This window comes from Molothrus ater, chromosome Z (assembly GCF_012460135.2).
Source record: "Molothrus ater isolate BHLD 08-10-18 breed brown headed cowbird chromosome Z, BPBGC_Mater_1.1, whole genome shotgun sequence".
NCBI classification, from domain to species: Eukaryota; Metazoa; Chordata; class Aves; order Passeriformes; family Icteridae; genus Molothrus; species Molothrus ater.
The window spans coordinates 9,496,508-9,520,691 of record NC_050511.2 but is presented as its reverse complement, the minus strand read 5'-3'; the positions used below and the strand labels follow the sequence as shown (position 1 = coordinate 9,520,691).

At 47.6% G+C, this 24,184-nt stretch overlaps 1 protein-coding gene across 5 annotated transcripts in view; it reads right to left on the bottom strand.

The window, feature by feature from the left end:
- Positions 1-19,241, bottom strand: part of RUSC2 (RUN and SH3 domain containing 2) — a 50,514-nt gene extending 31,273 nt beyond the window's left edge. For 3 of the 5 annotated variants that reach the window (XM_036402682.2, XM_036402687.2, XM_036402686.2), the window contains exon 1: positions 4,525-4,819. The gene's annotated coding sequence lies outside the window, so the exon portion shown is untranslated. Of the gene's footprint in view, positions 1-4,524; positions 4,820-4,902; positions 5,075-19,186 lie in introns of those variants that run through there. The other 2 variants (XM_036402684.2, XM_036402685.2) reach the window with 2 other exon arrangements.
- Positions 19,242-24,184: the final 4,943 nt, after the last annotated feature.

The following is a 24,184-nucleotide window of genomic DNA, read 5'->3' as shown; positions in this document are numbered from 1 at the left end:
AAAACCCAACACATGGTCTCTCTTCCAGGAGCCCAAACTCAGAACTTGAGCCTGAGCAAGAAGTTGCCATCAGCCACATTATGGCCACTCACCAACACTACAGCTCTGCCTTCCCCCTCCATGCCATTACAGCAGTTAACAAACACAGTGGGTTTTGGTTGGGTTTTTTATCCCACTACCTGTGAATTTAGCAACCAACAGCCTTGCCCAGTAAGGAGTACTTGCATGTGTCTGAGGGGTAGAAAAAAATACTGTCTACATGATCCTGAGGCTGCAACACAACTGTGGTGAGAAGACAAAGAGCTGTGGGCCAGCCTGCTTTTGTGCTCATCTTAACACATATCCTGGCTTTGACCCACTTTTTTCAGAAAATAAATATTAAAATCATTTTCATCAAGAGAGAAAACTGAAACAGAATCAGAGACCAGAGGTATTTTGAGAGCCCCTTTCTTTCTCATTGGAGGGTAAGCAACTTTGAGATGAGTGTAGGGCATGCAGGGAACCTGCTTGGCAGATAATAACAGTAATGGCAAATCCCTGCTAAGGTTTGTTACCAATACAGCTGTCATTGATCATTGCTATGGATTTCACCCCCTGCCAGCCTCTCACACAGCTGGAATGTGTTGGTGGGCTTCTGGCTCTTTTGGCTTACGGACTGGCCAACCAGAAGCACTTTATCCCCACTTTATCAGAACACTGCCCATGAAGCAGCAGAGGTAGAAATGAGGCTTTCCACTCCCAGTCAGATTCCAACGGTTTCCACAAGCATGATTCCAATGGTTTCCACAGTAAAATCTTGTCCAGTATGGGCTTTGATTCCACAGCTGACAGGAAGGTACCTCTCCCTCCAATCCTCCATCTCTCAGGTACCAGCAGAGATCTCCACAGCTCTTTCACTGGATTTACTTTTTTTGGGTTCAACTATCAGAACCTTGCCTCCTGAGATGAGTTTTCACCCAGCACCCATGATACAGAAGTTGCTTTGGATTGAACATCTCAAGCTGACCCAGTTTATATTAAACAGAATGGTAAAAAGCAAACAGAGCTGTAATGAAACGTTTTTAATTTTTAAAGAGCAGATCTCTGGCGCGTCAGAACAAACAGTTATAATGCTAACAAGAATAAACAGCTTGGAGAAGTACTGCAGAAAATATTTTGAATTTAAGTTAAAAAAAAATCTAGACTCACCAAGAAAGATGAGGAAATTAGAAGAGAAAGGCTCCTGATCAACCTGAATCAACACCAAGAAGGATATTAGTGGTAAGAAAAACAGCACCTTCAGTGCTGTTTTGGCAAAACAAATATTGAAGCTGCAGCAATGACAGGTTGGATAATACAGGAGGAAGAAGGTGCAGAAAAGGAAATTAGCTTTTGACTGGAAACAAATTCAAAAAGATGAAAGCACTCAAGTCAGAAGGACAGGATATTCTTGATCCCAGAACAATGGAAGAATTGCTGGTTGCTCACAGCTGGCAACTGCACTATTGATAAAAATACCCATTAGAAAAGAGAGGAAAAAGGTGAAACCATGTGGCTGACAAATATTAAAGGTAAAAGTCTTTAGCTGTTTCGCAAAGGCAAGGAAAGTGACCCATGTTAGATTTATCAACCTGCCCTTACTATTACATAAGTCTTTCAGAAAACACTAGAAAAAAAAAATAAGACAGGGAAATAAATTAAAAACAGGGCAAAGCACAAGAAGGGGTTGCAAAAGTCAGAGTATTGTCTGGGTATCAGGAACCACACCAGAGTGAGATCTTGACTCACCAGGAACATCAGACTGGAAGAAAATTGAGGTGTCTGGGACTAAAAATTTGTTCTTTGTTTGCTCACACAGCCTCAGACACCTGGCAAGCAGTAATGGAGCAGTGGGCAGACCATTCCTGAGTTCACAGCATATTCTCTTGGGCCACCTGCACTTTCTGCAATGCAGGTCCAGGTCCCTCGTATCTAGAGATCCAGCTGTACTTTATCTCCATCATCTGCATCGATGCAGTGAGGAAGACACAGTCTGTGGATGATTTCAATCAGTTCCAGTCACCAGAACCTCTTGCCCATCTTTCAAGGCAGAGATTATCTGTGCACTCTCACTGCTTAACAGATGCTCTTGTAAGAGTGGTACCTACCAGCCAGGCACAGCCTGTATGCCCTGGGGACATTCCCACCCCACACAGAGGAGGCTGCATCACCTTTTTTTTATTCCTTAAGGCAGGCATTGTACACAGACACACACATATATATATATATGAGTTTTTTTCCACACGCTGATGCACATATGTGTGCCCTGTACATTCTGTTGCACATCCTGCCCTCCAGCCCATGATGTGCTGCACACAGTCACGCTGTTGTTACCCACCACTCATCTCCCATAGGAACCTGCTCTGCAGCAGCACCACAAACCCAGTCTGGTGCATACCTGCAGGAGACATCCCGCTCCCTGCTCCCAACAGCCTGAAAGGGTTGGACTCTGGGAGCCACAGAGAGGTTTTCCCAGGTCCAAGAGCAAGACAGGGGTGAGAAGCAGCTGCAGTTCAGGAAGCTTTATGTTGCTTCCAGGACATTGTCATCAATCTGCAAGAAGGCAACACGCCACTTTGAGATTTTGCTGGAAGCCCTCTCTTCCTCATCTGGATCACCCTGCACTGAAACTCTGGGTTTGCCATCATCACTGGGTATAAAGGCAGTGGAGCCTTGTCACTCCATAGGGACAGAGAGGAAGCAACCAAATGAGAACCTGCAGCATCAAAATGGTTCCTCCGGAGAACTACTGCAGAAAAGGCTGTGCTGAGGATCACCCCCACCCCCACAAACCCTGCAGGGCTGCACACAGCACTGAGCGTCTCGGGGAACACAGTGAGAGGCTGGAGAATGACAACAGAAACAACACATTTGCATTCTCTGACAATGACAACCCTGAATTTCCCCTCTGTGTGCTCTCCCACTGGTCTCTGACCCAAACCTCCTGCTCCCCCAGCTCTGCAATGCCTCTCATCTGCCTCCTCTTTCCACGGTTCCTCTGCAGCTCTGCTAAACATCTACCATTTTATCTACATTTTTCCTGTCATCCTGTTGCTCTTTATAGGCCTAAAAAGCTTTGTCTGAATTACTCTTGGGTCACTGGCAAATGGGAAAAAAATTTCATAAATAGGTAAGACCAGCCAAGCTCACTCTTTAGCAACACTGGTATAAAAGCCTGCAGGTGTGTGGAGACAAAAATACAGATCTCTACTTCCCTTGCACTCTAGTACACCTTTATGACACCCATCAATCCACACCCTGTATGATATGTTACTCTGTGGCTCCCATTTACTTCAGATTCACCCAAAATCCTGCAATTGCAACCCCACACACTCAGCATTTTCCATGACTCCAAAAGACTGGATCTGCTATTCGATTATCTCCTTTTGTTATGACATTCCCATTTGCACATTCCCCTACAGCCACGTCACTTTAACACATATACCAAAATCTCATTCTTTTATACTTTTGCTTTATTGTTCTCACTGTCATGCTGAACGTTGCCCCTCCAGCATCTAGATCCCTGTCCCACATATATTCTTCTCTTTGTTCAAGCCCTTCTTCTATTTGCAGAGGCAATTTAATGGAAGGATTTGTGCAGAGGGTGGGGGAGGGAGGAAGAAGAAGGAAGGCAGAGAGGGAAAAGAGGGATTTGGCTATAACAAGACCATGTAATTAAGCTCCAGTAACTGGTACCCAGCCTGGACCCCTCATTTCAATAATTAAAAGCAGTAATTTCTCCATTCCTAGATAACCTTTCTCATCTGATCTGTGAAAAGAGGCAGGGAGAGTGCATCCATTTACACAGCCAGCACAGACACACCCTGGCAACACAAAGGACTCCAGCCTGCACACAGCCCGTGTATCACTCAGCAGAAGAACATTGTTTTACATGACATGATATTTACCCTAATGCCTTTTGAACAAACAATTTACCAGTATTTAGGGGAGGGGAAAAAAGAAGGAAAAAAAAAAAAAGCCGAAAAAAGAAGGCAAAAGCCACAGTGACAGCAACCTTTCCTCTGTCTGAGCCCTTTGTCTCTGTCTTTTCATGGAAGCACTGTCTGTCAAAACAGCTTTTGAGCTGCACAGCAGCATCACCGCCAGGGATGCTCGGGGAGCATGGCAGCGGTGGAACCACAACAATCCCAATGCGTGCGGGCTCGGCTGCCATGGCAGGCACAATGGAGAGCTGTGCGGAGGCACTGCCAGGGCGAAGCACGACTCGCCTCTGCACAGCCAGCCCCGGACATGACAGCTGCTGTTTCACAGCTACAATGGACAAGCACACATTCTGCACGGCAGCCACAGCCTCCTCGCTCGCTCCCATCCATGACAGCCACAGCCAGCTCCAAAGCAATGCAGCCTCTGAAGAGACAAAGCAACCCTTAAAATCCTTAAGCTTCGTCGGCTGGCTGGCATCCTCTGCAAAAACAAACCGGCCACCGAGCGGCCTGAAAACCAGCAGCACAGCTGACACCCACCCCGATAATTCGTCCATCTCACCTTTCCACAGATCCTTCGTCCCCCGTCTCCCGTCAGCGAACACACTCTGCTCCGGCACTCCTGAGCGCTCAGATTCCAGAAGGCTCCGTGCTCTCTCACCAGGATGCTGTGGGAAACACAGAGTCAATTTTTTTTTTCCTGAATTTTTTTTTTTTCTTCACAGCTGCATCCCTGGCAATGCAGAGGGTCTGCGCAATCACATCTCCGATGCTCCTGCTGCTGTTGCTGCTGCTGCTGCTGTGACGTTGCTGCGTGTGAAGGAGCAAGCATGCCCACAGCACCGCCACTTCAGCTTGCAGTCAGTCCCTGTGGAACTCAGACAAGGCAGGGAATGGGAGGGAGCAGAAAAGGAGGGGATAATGGAGGATTGATTCTTACAGGAACAGGGAAATCAGGTAGGCAGCATTAGGAGAAATAAAAAGATTGAAGCCTGTGCCGTAAAATAGAGCTGCAGCATCCTATTTTGTGATGAGACTGGATTTCGGATGCTGTGTGCTTGCAGGCTGCCTGATCTCTTCACCCTGTCTTTGCAAAGGAAAGCAAAAGGGACTGGAGTGTTCCTACTGTTGATAATGGCAGCTAGAACCCTTAGAGATAAAATGGCATTCTGCAAAGCAATGCAGAGGAGGAGGAGGAGGAGGATGGGAAGACTGCAAGAAGCTTCCTGAAGCTTCTTTAAATTTCGGTAGTGGCTTGCCCTAGACAGCTTCATCAACAGTATCTATACAGCGTCCCTGAAATGCAGACACCTCCAGAGCAAGACACAACCACCACCACTTCCCACAGTGCTGAACCCACCTGGCAGGGGCAGGATATCTGCAGTCCCTGCTCTCACAGGGGACCTCAAATCAAGGTCCCACCAACTCTTAGCTGCAGTTTGTGATTAAAGCCCATGACCTGGGCTAGATCCTAGCATCTCACAACTCACAGCAGATCTTCCTACCTGAAACAGGGGGTCACCACCTGCAAAGCTCAGGCTCTCTTGCTATCTGGAAGGGTTTTTCCATATCTGCCTTTCCAGAGGCAGCTGGTGAGAAGGGGGGATGGAACTTGCTCCATAGGCGGAGTAGTGCAGCTCCCGACAGGGCACAGTAGCTGTGCAAGGGACAAATGTGGCTGCTTTTGCTTTTCTACTCGCAGGGGCATAACCACACACCCCAGAAACTCAGCTGTGCTCTGGCCTGTGCTGTCCCAGGGCAGATGTTTCTAGCACTGGAGCAGCATCCATCCTGGAGGGACCACTCACATTACTGCCCTTTCTCATCCAGCCCCATGCCTACAGCCCTGCATAGAGCCAAGCACAGCCCAGAAATTGCACCACTCACACTGGAAAAAGCAAAACCTGTGAACCCTAGCCTCCTAAAGTGAGGCTCTGTGGGAAGTGAGCAGATCAAAGCAAGGCAGAGAAGGTGTAAAATTGTTACATGGACACAGAATTCTAAGAAATTAAGAACTGCCACATGGCTGAGTACTTTTTACTTTATGTGATGATATACCCAAAGCAGCAAACAAGTAACACAAATACAACAACCCAGACAATATAAAACTTTACGGAAGCTTCTGCCTCTGGAGAGGTCAAATAAAAAAAGTTATGACATAAAAAGCTATGACAGAAAAGTGTTAGACTTATTACTGGAAGGGGCTGCCAATTATCTCAGATACAAACTTTTAAAATGTCTCTTCAAGAAATATTTAAATCATATTTCTGTCAGAAAACCATGGGACTGGGGGGTGGTTCCTACCAACAGCTTCAGAGGCAGGAGTCCAGGATTCTCCCCAGCTCAGAGACCACTCCATTGGGAAAAGAGGAAGGGCCTTGGGCTGTAGGCTGTGCAGACTGTTTGCAATGCACTGGTGCCAGCATCACAGATGCAGGTCTGCTACTCACCTCCAAACCACAGTGAATGGCCCCTCCACCAGTCCCAGAGGTCAGGCTCCACAGTCAGTTTATTGGTCCTATCAGCAGCACTTGCTGTTCCCCAGCCCACTGCCCACCTTTCCTGGCATGCCTGGGACCCACTCCACCAGCTGGTCCTGTTCAAGAGGCAGGGACAATCCCCCAGGAGGATGCAGGAGTGAGGGACCTACCTCCATGCCTGGCCATTGCAGCAAGCAGAAAGCCAGTCCTGGCAGGCTCTGCTCCAGCCAAGCTGCTGTAAATGAGACTATTTACTGCGCTCCCATTAACGTGCAGCCCCAGGACCCCCGTTTGGCCAGTCCCATTGTACTGTCAGTGTTAATTAAGGCAGGCTCAAGCAGACATCTCCGGCCCCTTCAGCTGGGACAGTCAGGGAGCAACAGCGAGGAAAGAGATGGAGAGTTTCAGCTGTGGAGCCCTGTGCAGAACAAGGAGCATTTGTTACCCAGGAGACTCGTTCCCACAGCAGAGAGGAGAATGGAAACTATTTCGGTGCCCTCCCCAGTCCTCCACAAGCATTGCCAATGCTGACGCCAGGAGGTACAAATGCTGGCAGGCTGAGTGCTTGCCTTCATCCCTGCCCCTGCCACAGGACACTGGCATTAACCAATTCACTGACAGCAATGCCTGTCTGGGCTAGCAGACACACACACACCAGAGCAGATGGAGTCGGGGGGTATTTTCTTTAAAATCAGCCAGAGCAGTGAAGCAGACAAGGGGTTCCTGAAGAAGCACTCCTATTTACAGGTCTGTTCCCAACATAAATGTCTGTACCCTCCTCCCCAAAATACATTCTGCATGTTCCCCAGATCTCAAACTCACATGGCCTCGACCCTCTGCAGCACACGCCCCTCTGCAGCATCTCCCTCCCCAGTCTGCCTCCCTCAGCAACAGCTCTAGGAGCTGACGGCCTGTCCCAAAGCTCTGCAGGCAGCAGGAGATCTCAGGTACTAATTAATAAGGAAGAACAAAGCCCTTTCCTGCAGACTGTCTTCTAGGAGATGACTTCTATTTGATCACAGAGATGAGTCAGTGCAAGAAGGGAAGCATGGCTGACTCCACGGTGTCATGCAAGGAGGAAGCAGGGATTCTGCAGGCTGGTGACTGTATTCCTTGGAGAATCAGGGTGAGAGAGATGGAGGTGTCAAGACATGCCTGCCCCTACAGTAACAGGGGCTCCCATCTTGCTTCACCTGGTCAGGTGCTTCTCACAGACTCCAGCACCCTGCAGTGTAGGTAGCTTGGCAGGAGAAAATTCCTTATTAAGCAATATCAGTCTCACTGTCCACAAGCATCCCAGGTGTTGGGCAGGATTTTTGCAATCTTGCCTTCTTACCCCATGTTTCAGGGCTGTCAGAACTGAATCAACACAATCTCCCACCTGTGAATTCCAGTAAGGAGGCACATCCTCCTCCCAGTCCTGGGCTGCAGCAAAGCTTACCACTCTGCAGGAGCCACAGGTGTTGCACTCACACTGGAAGTGAGCTGTACATGTACCTGGAGTTCTTGCCGACAACAACTAGGTCACAAACAGATCAACTGGGTGTTAGAAAGCCCAATACATTTCAGTCTTGGGCTTCTTCCTTCATATACTATGCAGGAATTGGCTGCTAAGGTCAGCATATGCCCACGTACAAGAAGAACCCATTCCATTTTTGCCACAACTGCGCAGTAAAATCACCCACCAGTGGACCCAGCCTCCCACCTATTTGCTGTAAATCTGCTCCAGTGATGCATGAACTGGAAACAGCTCAGCCCCAGACTCCAGTCAGCTGTCTGGGCTGTAGTTTTGACATCAAGCACTATGCTAGGACAGGTCTTTAATCACCTCTCACCATCAGGTGTGGGGCACAACCTGCCCACTCTTGGAACTGCCAGGCAGCCCCAGCTGCTGCCTCCAGCTTACAGCTGTACCCCAGCAAAGGGAGCTGTCTGACACCTCCTCCTAAAGGGTGGGCATTTTGACCAATCCCTCATTACCTTCAGTGTGTCAATGCCTCTCGAGCAAACAGAAGGTGGTACAAGCAACAGCAAGCTCTCCATCACAGCAGAAAACCTGTGCCTTGCTATCTGCATGTGCAACAGCAGGAACATGCCTAGGATATACATTCTGGCCACATTTGTAGCATGGCCACAGGGACATCTTCACTCTTTCCTATGTGCTGGACCACTCAGAGCAAGGCAAATGCAGCTCAAACTTTCCACCCTGCTTACCCATTGTTTGTGGCAGAAATCTAAATCCCATGGCAAACCCACCCAGCACCAGCACCATCCAGGCTGTTTGGGAAATGCTGAAGAGAGGGATGTTGGTCAGAGTTGAACTAAGAGCATGGGTCTGCTCAACTGGAGCAAGGAGGAACCAGAAAACAGGAGCCAATACAAAAGCAGATGATGAAACTTCATCATAAAGGAAAACTAAAATAGTTCTCCATTCCTTCAAGGTCAAACAACATCTCTCTCACTGACACACAAAGATCAATGCAGGCTGATTGTTACTGACCTACACTTGGCATCTTTTCTGTTCAGTGGGAACAGACACAGGAGCTTTTGAGTGAGGGGTCAAAAATCCAAGCAGACTGATAAAAACATATGTTAGCACAGTGGAAATGCCTGCCCTTAGCCCTCACATTTCCCTGGGGGATCCCCAACTGATCCACACTGAGACTGCTTTCCAAGGGGAACTGAGGACAGAGGCACAGGAGTCTGTGAGGTTTTGCTGGTCAAAGACACGTTCTCAACATCCGAATTCAACATCCCACCATGATGACCCTGTGTCCCAGTGAACTCTGCCCACTGCCCACAAAAGCAGTACTGATTTCTTCAGGACTAGCAACCCAAGGCAGGAGCCACACCACCAAATGAGGAAATGGCTTCAAAGGGGAAAGTTGTTGCTGTTTTTTTTTTTAAAGTTGGACATTTCTTGTTGCTTGCTGTCTTCTAACAGAATTAATTCCCTGAGTTCAGTCCTCTGATGTTTAAGAACATTCTCTGAATTTCCAGCTTATCTTTATCCATGCACAGCTCACCCCTATTCACTCATGTTCCAAAAATGAGCTTTAACGTCAGCATTTATCCAGCCTGTGTTTAAAGTCATATCATTTGAGTTCTCTAATCACTTCACATTAGGTAGGCTTTCCATTTCTTTGATCATACCCATATTCCTTCTCTGGACCCGACCCAGTTTGCACACAGCCTTCAGAGAGTGACTGGAAATGTTCACAGTCTTCCAAGCAAGGTCTCCCATGCCTTAATATACTAAAATTTCCCCATGTCTGCTAGAAATGCTTTGTCCAACGTGTCCCATTGGATGACACGTATCTTTTCCATGGCTACATCATGTTAGATGCTGACAGTTATCTTGTACATCACTCTGAGACCCTGAGTTTTCCCCCCGCTGTCACTTTCCCCCAGTGAGCTTTCAGACAGAGCTGAACTTTTTGCTCATTTCTCAGGCACACAGCCATTCAATTTTGAACTATCCAGTTCCTGCTTGTATTGTTCTTTAAGGAATAATCCCAGCCCTTCCTGCTGAATAACACTGAACAGCCTCTGATGATGCTTCCTTAGCTTTGTGTCTTTAGGAAATATTACTATTGAAGTCTTACTTTTTGGAGCACAGAGCATCATTTCACGTACTGGACAGCTTCCATTTTGAGGCTGATCTCCACTAACAACTTCCCTTCAGAGCAGTAGTTCCTCTTTCAACATTCCTGTTATCTTCCTCTAGTCTGCTTACTGCCTCTTACTTCTCAAAGGGTGCTATGAATGGAAGAATTACACACAGATTAAAGGGAGGCAGGACAAGCACTTAAGAGATCCATTTCAGGTTATTAAACAAACAACATACTAGCAAATGTCCTGGAACAAATAGACAAAATAGGGTACTTTGTGTCCTGCTCCCTCTCTTTGCTGACCATCTGCAACAACTTCTAGAAAAATCATACTGGGCAAGGTGGTTCCTCCATCCCAATCACCATCTGAATTCCCAACTTGCAGTACTGAGGTCAAATCCTTCCTAGTACTGGCAATTGATGCTTCACTGCCCAGGAACAGAGGCCCTCACAAGCTCCATAAAAAGTCACAACTCCCAGATAGGGCTAGTGCTGGCACGGCTTCGCACAGGGCTGGGCTCAGTTCCACATACCTCCACACTACTGAGGCATCTATGGGAAAACTAAACCCTGCCCACAACCAGCTGCCTGTCTCCAGTCCTTTCCAGCTCAGGATTCCAGTATGTTTGCACCCCAAAGGAGGCTGGGGTAACAGGGATATGTGAATCACTTGGAATTCTGTGTGAAAGGGAGAAATGACGTTACAACCCAACTCTCAGTGTGCATCTTCCACTCCTAATACTTAGTACTGCCCAAGCAAGAGCACAAAAAAGTAGCTGAATGTTTCTAGACATAGGGAAATCAGAACACAAACAGCAGAGCAGCTCCTGGATCATGACTGAAGGCTCAGCTTCGATCTGATAAACCAGGCTCATAAAGCTGTACAGAAAATCTTGAATTAAAGCAAAGCCTGGACATAACTGATCTAGACTGAGGTTTCAAGGTGTTTGAAGTAGGAGCTCAGCTCTAAGAGCAAAGCTCTTTCTTCAAGCACTTAGATATTGATGCTACACTTACTGGGAATATAAACTCTCGCCAGTCAAAACCTTGGCAAAAGAAGCAGAAAGGGTATTATTAAAAAAAAAAGGCATTTTAATCTGGCAAACAATCATTCTGAATCACTCTAAGCAGCCATGGTAACAGTGGATATTAAGGTGTTAATGGCTTCACTCCTATTAAAATTAGTTTTCAAAGCAGGATCAATGCTACCCCCAAAGCACCATTTAGCTAAATAACTAGTTTCACAATAACTTAAGAGTTCCCCACTGCCATGAGGAAAGCCTTAAGTTGCCACATAACATAACACACTGGGGCTGGTGAACTTGGCACCCACAGCACCGCTGCATTCTGACCTCAAATAAAAATTATGTACTTCCAACTAAGCAGATGAAAAGCTGCAGGGCAGAGCTGAATGTGCAGCCCTGAAATGGTTCACTGTGTACACAGCACGCACTGCTTGAGGACGGTGACTACTTATGGCTCCCATGATGTGCAGCAAAGTGACATTCCCTGCCCACTCCAGGGGCATGGCTGGGCTGACTCAAAGTGAGGGTGACGGCACTGCACACGAGGCTCAGCTCACAGCAACTGCAATCAAGGGATGAAGCAGAGAAAGGGCAAGCAGAGGAGAAGGAAAACATCGCTGTTGGACGCACAAGAGGCCACATCCAAGAATGGAAAAAAACCATCCTGCCCTCTTGCTCAAAGACTGAGTCATAAACATTTCAGTTTTCCAAGGCAACCGTAAGTATGAAAACTGTTCTGGATTTTCCTGCCCAGGGCAGGGAGGTTGGAACTAAGTGATCTTTGTAAGGTCCCTTCCAACCCAAACCATTCTATGATCATATGATTCACACAGAAAACCCTCATTAACATCACTCTGCACGTGCCAAACTCCTTCTCAGCCATCCCCGTTCTGAGCAACAGCAAAAGTCAAACAGAGACATCTGTGAACTCGCACAAAGAACAGAAAGTTCCCAACAGACTTCCCAGCCCTCAAACATTCCCACTCCATTTTGCAACGAAGCCCAGGGAGTACATAACCACTTTATTAGAGACACATGACACCAGTTATGGTTGTTTGTACTGATTTTCCCTCTAAGTTTCTCCAGTCACCACCGAAACTGGACACACAGTGCTGCTTTGCACTGTTACCTGCCCCAGCTGTTTTAGTGGCAAATATAGCAGTCTTGGCAGTTGCAAAGCACTCTGTGATTGAAAGACACTTGAATATTCACTCCGTGCTCACCTATCAGCAGCAACAGAACAGCACAATATGGGCAGGCATAGAGCTCCAGTGCTATACAATTGACTGCCTGGGCTCCTGAGCACCCACATCCCAGCAGGCACCTAAAAAGCTGCAAAGGTGAGAAGGAACAGGACCACTGAAAACTTCTCAAGGCCCTGTCCACCACTTGTACATTAACCTGCAGGCTCTCAGATGAAGCAGTTGTCTCTTACTCTTCACCTGTGCTGTCTACAGTCCTGTTAGCTGAAGGGATAAGGGCTATACACAAACAGCAAATTGGCATAAATTATAGCCACTACCATAGCACTTCACACAGCACAGACTGCACAATCCCACCTTTAATCACTGTGCATGACTTGCTCATTCAGAAGGGATCTGTGGTAACTGCAGATCACAGGCAGAGCTTGAGCAATAGTGGCATTTTGCTTTGAAGCAGGCAAACAGTATGTAGGGGCTGTATGAATAGGCATGTCTTGCATGTGCAAGACTTGGAGTCATCCTTCCCCTCTGCCCACACTGGCACACAGCTCATGGACGTATCCTAAATGGACAAACTGCTGAGAGCTTGAAAACAACACAGAAAAAAAGGACAGAAAGGAGTAAACTACAAAGCAAGTGGGTTAGTTCTCAGGGGAAAAACATGGGGTGCATTAAAGCATTCCAAAATTTATAAAAGGCTGCTGCCAAGAGCAAGTGGACAAGCTGCTCTTCACATCCTCAACAAGAAGAGGACCCCTGAGAGCCACACAGGGGAGTTGAGGTATAACAGATAAAACTAACCATTCACTATTCCACCAAAAAAGCATAACAGTCAGGAAGTAAATTCGTTTTCTTAAAATTTTCCATGATCTTCTGTATCTCAGAAGCTCTTTGCTTTACTTATTTAGAGGTATGCACACCTGTTAATCTTCACAGGCCCTTACTGTTAAAAAATTCGAACCATATATTTTTCCAACTTCACTGCAAAACAAATGCCCATGTTACAATCTTGGTCAACTCACAGCATTAGGAAATATCAATAGAAGGAAGAGATTGAATTGCTAAAATGAAGGATGTAGCAGGTAATGGTCTTGATCAATGGGAGCTTCCAGAGATTAAATAAAGAAACCCAAGGAATGGCATAGGAATGGCATAGCCCAGGTCCACTGTGCCTGCTCAGGGAGACGTGATTATTACATGGCTTTTGGAGGTCTTACTGTTGTGTGACTTCTGCTTGACTCAGAGAAACAGGAAGCCTCTAATGCAGGATTAAAAGCTGAGAGCAATTTATTCTGTGCGGCAGAATACCTGGAGAAACACAAACATGATCCTGGAAAGACACAGCAAATGCACAGGTGCAGCTGCGAGTAGAACAGCATCCTGTGCCAGCTGATCTGGCTGCTAATCCACCTGGCTGTTAAAAACGTACTCCAGATGTATCTTTTCCCTAAGCAGAATATGCTCTGTGTGGATTCAGCCAGTGGATTCACCCCTTTTCATCCACCACAGTGAAGAGACCTTTTCTTCAAGAATTCAGTCCTCTTGGAGACGATCCTTGGTCACAGCTGAGAACCCTTCTAAATTTCTCTCTGGTTATTATTAACATCCTCCCATCTAACAGGGCAAGCTGTCATGGATCATCAGTCAGCTGCATTCAAGGTCTCCATGTCAGGTCAGCCCATGATTAAGCAACCTTGTGGCTGAATGTGCTTATCGGTGTACATTTAATTAACACAAAGAGTCTTAACTTGCACCTCCCAGCTGCTGTGCAAGTTGTGCAAGGTCTATCTCCTCCAAAAGTCACGTTCAAACAACAGACAGCCATACCATATGCAGACAGGCACACAGACCCAGAAATGGGAAATTCATTGGCTGTGGGCAATGATTTCATTCGGGTTGGAGAAGGACCCCCAGTGAAGGAAAGGCTATAGGGATAAAGGGGATCTGTGTGTGGGAGGAAATCCTGCTCTGTTCTTTAAAATAGAAAATAAAAGCTGGCAGAGGCAAAGCCCAGGCAGCAGCGGCGATGCAGGCCACAAAGGCAAAGCAGGTCACAGGAGATGGCTGACAAACGTGCCAAGCTTGGATTGTGTTGGGCCGACTGAAATAGGGCTCAGCCTCCTGTGAGGCAGATGAAAGAGCTGGGGCAGCCCGCTCTACACGTTCCCCATGGAGACATCTCGGCACCTCAGGAACTCCTGGAATCCCTGGTGTGTGGCTCTGGCACCACAGAGACTACAGGAGAATAGTCTAGAAGGCTATTCTAGATAGAAGAGCCATTAGAAAACTACCAAGAAACATCCAGCAAAGAGGTGCTTAAGGACAAGAAAGAAGACGTCCCCACATACTCCAGACACATTCCAGTCAGAGGAACAAGAGCATGCCAGGGTGGAAAGGGCCCTAAAAGAGCCCTCAGGAGCTCTGTAATATATGATGATACACAGAGCCTTGGCTGAGGCCTAGTAATAAGCACCGCCATGGTGACTCAGAGAGGTCATTGTTGGCTGGACACGGGAGAGCAGCAGGAAGGAACAGAATAACTGAGGAGCAGGAAGCCCCTGATGAAGGACTGATTGCCCAGAGCACGTTCCTGGAGAAACAGAAACATGCTTTTCATCTCCATGACGTACTTCCATGTCCGGACAATTCTGAAGTCTCTGCTTTCAATATGTGCTTAAGAAAGCCCTCCATCCTGTGCACACACCCAGCCTGTGGCTCTGGACACACAGCATGGAAAAGAGAAGACCAGCCAAAAGGTGAGAGGGCAAGAATGATGGAGCACTGGAGATACAACAGTACAAGCCAGAAGCCAAGCATCTGCTCTGCTCTCTCACTTTTTCTCAATGCAACAGCCAGGGAAAATGCTTGGTCATGACGTTCCAACAGGACCTGCTCTCCATCCCTGGGAACATCTGCCAGAATTAGTAATCCCATATCAGAGGAGGTGAAGCATTGAGTGTCCAACAGCACTTGTAACCTTTTTAGCAATTTTTGCACGCCTGCTGATTTCACAGCAATCATCTCTTTCAGCTTAAAATAAATGCAGCCCTTCTGAAAGTGCTCAAAGAATTGTGAATTCCAGCATCTGAAAGAGATGAATCTCTGTCCACGATACTGCTGCTGACAACTCAGAGCAAACAGGTGAGCCCCAGTTTTGCCCCTGGGTTTGCATCCAGAGGACATCTCAGCTTTTTCTCTTCTCCCGTACATGAGGCTTCATATATTAAGCTGTGTAATTAAGCAATGGGTGCTCTACTCCCACACGGGCTTCTACATTCCATAGGAGACCAGGCCAGAGTGGATCCACATCACCCATCTATCTCCAAGAGGCATTAGCTCTTTCTTCAGACAGGGCTTCTTTGAGCATGAACCCCTCAAGAAGCCTTTTTGTGAGCTCTGGGCTTCCACACCGAGCACAAGGACTAAGGGAGGTCTCCTGCCTTCCAGCACAAACCATGATGCTGCTGCAGCTTGGCAGTAGCTGAATTGCATAACCAGCAAAGAACCTGAACAACAACAAGCAAAACTCAGCCTGAGGGGAACAAACCTCAGCTTCAGCTTCACAGTGGGATGGTGCATCCTGAACTGGCTGCACAGCTCAAGATGCATGGCTCCCCCAGTATTTCTGATGTGTTGTCCAGATCTCAGTTATAGACAACAACTACACCATGAAAAGGGAAAAAAATTGGGATAATGTTTGTGTTTATATGGATGCCAAGAATGTCCAGAGCTACAGCCATAATGCAACAGACATTTAATATCCTTTCCACAGTGAAACTAATCTCCAGCTACCAGTCCTCAGGATAAACCTAACCCAGAACCAGAATGCCTCCATATCCTATTCTACAGCCCAAGACTTTCTAAACAGGCAGCAAGCTCTGGCCACCAGCAGGGACCTGGCAGCAGGCTAGATTAAAGCGAGATTAAATTTCCTGTACCTCTCATTAGACCCAGTGATAATGCTTAGAATACACAGGGAAAGCCCAGTGGCAAATAACCTAATTAGAAGTGAAAGTCTCACACCTTCTTGGTGACCAGTACGTCTGCTGAAGCTGAGGGCCACAGTCCTTTGTAGTCAGCAGGATAGCAAGAGGATGAAAATATGGGAAGCTGTTCTGGGCCCCCTCCTGCTGCCCCCACCAAGGATCCAATGCTTCTCTCTATGGAAGATTCCCAACACTTTGGCTGAAATGACGCCAGCACTTGGGCAGGGCTTGGTGTTATTTTTAACACTTGCTCACATAACTCTTTGGATGAATCCTGGGAAGAGCTTGTCACCAAAATAGTACACTGTGGGCACTATTTATACACCCACTGGCAGCATCGCAGGATAAGCTAGAGCACCCCTTTATCCTCCTCACAGGGATACAGCAGGCCCTAAAAACATGGTTTGCTGTTTGGGGTAGTCCTCAGAAGTGAGCCATCACCTGCAGGAGGCCTGGTATCCCTGTCTGTCCTGCTGAGGAGACAGATTCTTGTCCATATGGGAGGGAAGCCCAGGTACACCAGGCTCGGGGAAGATGGATGGCTGAGTGCACATCCCAGCTGCTATGGACTAAAAAGGGAACAGTTGTGCCTAAACACAGAAAATGCTGATGCCTTCCTATTTTATCTCTCCTTGGCTGCTGCAGGGAAATCCAGCAGGGATTGGGTTACTTGGTTGTCACCTCTTTTCCCAAGAGGGAAGCAGCAAAGGTGTGCAGTGGCGGGGGCAGGTGCCCTAAATATCAGCAAAGTTCACTGGAAAGGAGGCACCAGACTAACAAGACTGACTGCCCTTTATCCCTAGGGACAGCATCAGCTTCAGGCCTTTCCATATAAAAACAGTGCGCCCTGAAGCACTAAAAGAAAAAAAATCAAAAGCAAACTACCCTTTTGAGACTATGCAAGGAAAAGAGGCTCTTCCCCTGTCTGATTTTCTGGGTTAAAAATAACTTCTCTAAAGCCATTCCCGAGCCTATTGGAACTTCCTTGATTTTTGTCTTCAGTGAGTTTCTCCTCCCACCCCCTTTCTCCCAAGACACATCAGACTCCTCTCTACTCTCACATCTCCTGGAGAAGCAGGTGACATGACCTGAAGAACAGGCACAGGATGCTGCATAAGAACAGACAAGACAGAGAAAAGAAGACTCCATCTTGAAGCAGCAAAGTTTGATTTTTCCAGTATGTAAGTAAAAAAAAAAAAAATGTTTACACACATCTCCTTTCCCTGCAAGAGAGGCTACAGCCTGAGCAGCACACTGGCTGTCTATGAGAGCTACAGAACAATTCAAAATAAACCCACTAATTGACACATGCTGTAAAGGCAGGGGCAGGACTGGTCACATTATTTGGTCATTAATGGTCGCATTACTTTTAGCAGAACAAACAGAACTGGGATCAGCTCCTACCTTGCCAGATACAACCACCCCAGGACGTGTGCTCAGCTCAGCGCAGCTGGAAGCCGAGTGCAGCAGCACTGGCATGAGAGCCACAGGAGGAACACAGCATTCAGAGCCAGCGATAATCCAAAGGAAAACCAGCTCGTCCCCGTGCCGGCTCGGGGATCAGGGAGCCGTGCTGCGGGGAGTCTCCGCCGGCGGCTCCCCTGTGGATGCAGGATGGCGGGCACAGGCAAGATGACAAGGCACTTCTTCCAGACAGGAGCTGGCTGAGGAATTCCTGCTGCTGCCAGCCACCTGCCCCCCGCCAGGCACAGCGGTGCCAGGGTCTCACCCAGGGAGCATGTGGGCAGGAGAGAGGAGCGAGGGCGAGGGCCAGATTGCTAATGAAAGCCCCAGTGTAAATACAGATGCGCAAAGGAGAGGGCTATGGCAGAAATGCAGCTCGTGTTACACAGAGCCATTTACAGCAGGCGCGGAAAGCGGGGAGAGCGTGGCAGGGCTGTGCGGGATGGATCCACTGCCTGCCCGCTCGGACAGGGGGTGGGAGGGAGGGATGGACCCACTGCCTGCCAGGGGAAACATGGGGTGAAGTGACCACTAGCAAGGGGAGACCTCCCCAATTCCGCATTCTCCATCAGATCCTAAGCTCCATATGCAGTAAATGCTAGTAGTAATCCAAACCGATCCCACTCCCCATCCTGCACCCCAGCTGGCACATCCCCACGCCTTCCCTGGGGCAGAGTGCCACAGCAGCCCACCACGCCAGGGAGAAAGGCTGATTGGCGCTCACACCCACTCCTGTTGTCCAGGCCCTCTCCCCAGACTCCAGGTCTCCACATCTTTGACACTTACCCACCTCTCCCCAGTTAAACGTCTTTGGTATCCCTGCCAGGATTCTTCTTTCCCTGCCATCTCGGGGTAATTTACAAGCTGTACTGCAGCTGGATTTACAGCAAATATGGAATATGGGGAATAGAGACTAGGTTGGCATCACAGACTATTCTGAATTGGAAGGGACCCACAAGGACCCTCAAGTCCAACCCTTAAGTGAATGTCCCATTCAGGGGTCAAACCACAACCTTGGCTTTATAAGGACCATGCTCTAACCAGCTGAGCTCATCTCAAGGTTAAGAAGCAAGGTGTCAAAGGGTTCAGGGTCTTTTTCTCCACTGTGCCTTCAACTAGAATCAGCAGCAGAGGAGAGATTCGGAGGCTTCATGCACTGCCCATTAAACAAGCCTTGGAAGACCTTAGGGAGCGGCTGGGAAGGAGCTGTTTCAGGACACTTCATAGCCCAGCAGGCACTGCCTGTAAGCCCTGTGCCAGGCAGGCATACAGCTCACACCAGTGACTCTGGGTGAAACTGGCAATGAAGAAAAAAGAGTTCCTGTAGTTCTCGAGCAACCATGGTCTGTAAGGATCTGGAGGATCTCAAGCTCAGCGGTGTAAAACCTCAAGAAGACCACTTCCCTGGTCTGTGCCTCAGTTTCCCCCCTTGAAAAACAAGGACCATAACACTTACCAAGCTGCTGTGTATGCTTCAAAGTTGACTTCCTCATGGGATGCTGTAGCCTGTGAACAGGAATGAGCATTCTGTGTGACTCTCTTCCCACCCACACAGCAGAGATCCCTTGTGGCTTCCCTCAACATACAAGCTACTGCTTGCAGCTTTCTTCACCCTCACCACAGCAGGTACCCTGCAAAGACAGGGATCCCTATTACCCCCAAAAGCAGAAGCATCAACCCCTCTACCAGCTGTGCCCAGGCCATTTGCCAGGCAGGAATGCAGTGCACCAGCCCAGCCTCAGCCGAGCTGTCAAAGCAGCGGAAGGGCTGAGGCTGCACTGCTCTGGAATTCCAGAAACGCACAAACACCCTGTCAGCCTGCACCAGGAATGACTCCTCCCTGCCCCGGACCAGGCTGAATCACTGGAAATACCAAAACAACGATGAGGTCACGTTCCCCGAACAAAGAACTGGAGCCAGATATAGCTGCATGGAGCAGTGTGCTAAAAGGGGACTCGCTGTAGGGGCTGGGGGCTCTGGCAGACAGGCACCATGGGCATTTGTCTCGTTTAAAAACAGCTAGGGGCTGCCAGGAGACTTTTTTTCTTCTCTGTTGGGAACAGGGAATTGGCTTTAAAGCTCTATCCTTCCCGCTGAAAGAGGCACAAACATTCTAATGTTTATGAGTTCAAGGAACAAGGCAGAAGTAAAATTATGACTGGATTCTGAGTCCAGTGTTCCCAAAATCTCATTGTGATACAATGATCAGGCTTAACCAGTGAAGAATCCACTTGCAGCAAACTGAATGGCAGACAAAATATAGTATGTCCATTACTGCTTTTTACTTTTGCTCCAGCCTCAGCCAGCTTCCACCAAAAAAACCAAACCAAACCAAATGAAAAAAAAAAACCCGAAACCTGAAAAAAACCCCACAAAAACAACCAAACAACAACAGCAACAAAACAAAAAACAAACCAAACAAGCCAAAATGCCAGAAACATTGATTTGGTAAGTTTTCAACAGGATGACCAGCATCAGAAATCAGTCTGTCAATGCTTCAAAAATGAGACCTTCATTATCAGTAAATAGACTGATTTCTGTCAATGCTTCAAAAATGAGACCTTCATTATCAGCAAATAGACTTTTCAAGGCTTTACAGTTCCAAACTTTCACAGTTCTCTGTGGAGAGAGGCTGGAGACATTTTGCTATTTAGACTGTGAAGGAAATTGCAACATAAGACTTGGAAAGGATAAAGGAATTCACAATAGAATTTGCAATAGCCTGTTCTTTCCCCTTTCCATAGGACAAGACATTTGGATGGATAACAACACCACCCACAGTTATGTGAATAAGAGGCTTGAAGAATCCAGACTTTCCTCCATCAGGGCACAAACCATATCTTAATCATAAGCCAAGAGGGAAAAAAGATAGGACTGGATAGCTAATGCCAAGCATGTCACCTGCCTGGCAGGGCAGTCAGTGCTCACTGGGCTGGCACACCCTGCAACAACCACAGCAGTGCCTGGCACACCGAGCCAGCCAATGGGCTGTGCCTGCATCAGTCCCCTTCTCCTGGAAGTCCATCCAGATTTGCTAATAAAAGTGATAAGAAAATCTATGGTGAGCTGTGCGTGACTCCCACAGGAGACTCGTGAGAGCAGAAGTGGTCAAAACCAAATCAGTTCATTTTCACCCCACTGTTCCAGCATGCTCTGGTAACCAGAACCACCTGAGAGGGTTGCACCACAAATCCTTCTGGTCTAGTGCCCTATCCCTGACAATGTGGCACTGGCATATAAAATTCACAGAGTGATTTCACTGAGTGCAATCAGAGTGATCTCCCCTAAGGACACATTCTTCCAGCCTGCAACAATCAGGAACTCCTAGAGCTGGAGGTCACACACTGACCATCATGTTTCAGAGACACTGAAACACATCTCTGCCATTGAGGTGTCTGGTTCCTTTTGGAATCTGTGTGTATTTTCAGTCTTCATGCCATCTCGTAGCAACATGTTCTACAAATCAACTGTGTTGAAAAAGGACTTCCTCAGCCTCCTGTCTAATAAATTATTTTGCTGGATGTGCTTCCTCTGCACTGTGAAAATAGCAAAGTTTATTAAGGTCAGTCTTTACTCAACTTCTCCCTGCTGAATCCTGTATTACAGATGTTTGCTCTTTCCCAGTATCATCTATTTTTGCTTGTTTCATCTCTCTTCCTACAGAAGCTATCCCAGTCCTTTAATCATCCTCATTCCACTTTTCTCTATCATTTCCAGGTCTACATTACTCTTTCTGAAAGAGGGTCACCAGCTGCTATGTGATACCCAGATGCAGGCACAATGTGTATCTAGTATACACGAACATATACCAGCAAATTTTGTTTCCAGTGTTTTTTGGCTACACCTGAACACTTAGCTGATGTGCTCAGATAATAATCCACAGTGACTCCAAACAGTTTGTTGTGGGCAGTGAGAAACTGTTTCCAGATCACCACTACATGTGGCATTTATCAGCACGATCTCCCATTTACTGTTTTACCATGCTAATAGTTCTGCATGATGCTCCTCTAATTCCTCAAGAAGTTTTCAAACCAACCACCCTGACCAACTTAGAATCACTAGAAAATTATAGTCTATGTTTTCCAAACCACAGCTAGATGTGTTGCACAGGCACCCCTGGGACCAGGCACTGCAGGTACGAGAGCTTTGATGCCCGGCAAAGCACAGCATTTGACAAGGAGTGCTCCAAGCACAGTGACCAGGAATGCTGCATGACCTTTCAGGTCCCTTCCAACCCAAACTATTCTACATTTCCTGGCTACCAGGAACCTGTTAAGAAAATAAAGCTTAAATCCAAAATATGATTCAGCGCCATCATCATCTGAAAGGACCTCTGAAAGAGCCTGCAGTGTTGGGTGGCTGAGACACATGCTCATCCACTGAGGCTCCACTGAAGACTCAGGTGGAAGTGCAGAGTCCACATCAATGCTTAAGTAACCAGAAATAAATATGCTCACCAAACACTCACCCCAGGCACAAGAGATGTGAACTGTGGAAACCATAATTTCCAGTCCAGGCAAACACACACAAGAATGAGGAGGTGGAGAAACTGTGGGCTTCAGGTGAGCAGTAGGTACCAGCAGCAAAACCTCAATGAGGCTTCATGTTCCAGAATCAGAAGAACAGAGACCCAGAGCCAGCAAACCTCATTAAACACCCCGCTGTGAGTCCAGGGCTTTGGTGAAGAGCTGGGAATTAAGTACTCAGTGGAAGGCAGATTACATAAGGAAAAAAAGAACTGGGGGTAGCCAGCTTCCCTGTACATCTGGGAGGGACACTACAAGCAGAAAAACTCCTCACAACCAAGTTTAACCTGAAGCACTCCAAGTTGATCTGGCAAACCAGCAGGTTCTGACACTTGGCCTAGCGGCAGCAGAGGTTACCACAGGAAGGAGCATCAGGCAGCTACAACTACATAAAGTAACTTCATTTCATATCTTCCCAGAGTTCAAAGACCAGGAATGAAGTGGAAAAGGGCAAAGGAGCATCTCTTCTATCCCTCATCTGTTTTGTACAAAATACTGCTCACACTCCCAGAAGGGAGACAGAAATGAGATTTTAATAAACCATAAGCCCTATGCAATATCATGGTTTGGGACATTACATTCTCCAGCTCACATTAAAAAAAAAGAATTATTCCTGGACATTGTCCATTGAACACTGCCCTGTCAACAGATGCATTGACCTATCCAAAAGGCAACACAACAAAGCCACTGAGTAAGGAAAATGCAGGATACCAGGCAGCCTGCGCAGGAAAATGTGTCAGACAGCATCTGCTGCCACAGCAAAAACTGAAACAGAAGCAGAACTGCAGAGAGACTACTGCACAGCCATAAACCAGGCTTGCACCTTCTGAATATTCCATGATCCCTTATCCACAGCCTGAAGGTTTTTAAGGGATGACTGCCAGGAGGTAAGGAAGCCTCTGAAGCAGCTGCTCTAGGTGTTGCTGTCTAAGACGAAACGATGCAAACCCACTGCTGCCAGCAAAAGGTCACCAGACTGGAACCTTGCCCAGCAGCTTCCACAAAGCACACTAACTAGGAGACTTTCAGACTGCAATTTTTCAACATGAGAGTACAAATTAGTTTTCTAAATACAGACCTGTTCTCTTCATGGAATGAATGGCCTGGATGCCCGCAAGGCTGATGGAGGCTAGCACTTGATGACACAAAAGCCTTCAGTTTAAAATCCAGGGCAGCTACTGACTCCCTGAGTCACCTTGGTGTGCATACTTCAGGCCCCAGCTCCCTGGTGAACAAGGAAATATTGATGCTGCCTGCCTCTCCAAGGAGCCAGAATGCAATAAAGCTTAAAAGATCTCAGGATCCCTGCCATAAATCCCAAAATTAAGGGAGGCAAACAGGATTGCTCATTATGTGCAAAAGCCAGGCCTCTTCTATGAAAGTGCCTGATTTGGATGTGGAGGCAGGATGCAGCCAGTAACACAAACACTGGCCTTCCCTGGAGACACACTGCTCAGATCAGACGATGCTGTGTTTGTGGGGTGACCTGTGGGGCTGGTGATGGCACCTGCAGGCCTGGCACTCAGGTCTGAGACCAGCTGCTCTCTCAGGGCACACAAGGAACTCAGCAGCACAGCCCTCACCAGGACACACACAGCTCCCCCACAGCCAGGCACAATGCTCACAGTGTGAACCTACAGAAAGTGAGCAGTTGGGTCATATGTTTTCCTAATTCAGAGGAAGCCTGGCCCAGCTCCGATATGCCACAACATCTCCTGGTGTCGGGAGTGGGGGTTGGAAAAGTCGAGATCCATTTATAGCTGAAAAGTCTAGCAGAGGGCTCAGCGTTGGGTGGAAAAGCAGGAGCTGACAGCTCTGTACAGTCAGCTCCACCCAGCTGGAGAGGAGAGGCAGGCTGGGGAAAGAGACAGGGGTATGGAAACCTCTTTCCTTCAGTCTGGGGGTGATGGGAGAGAGGCGGCTTCCCT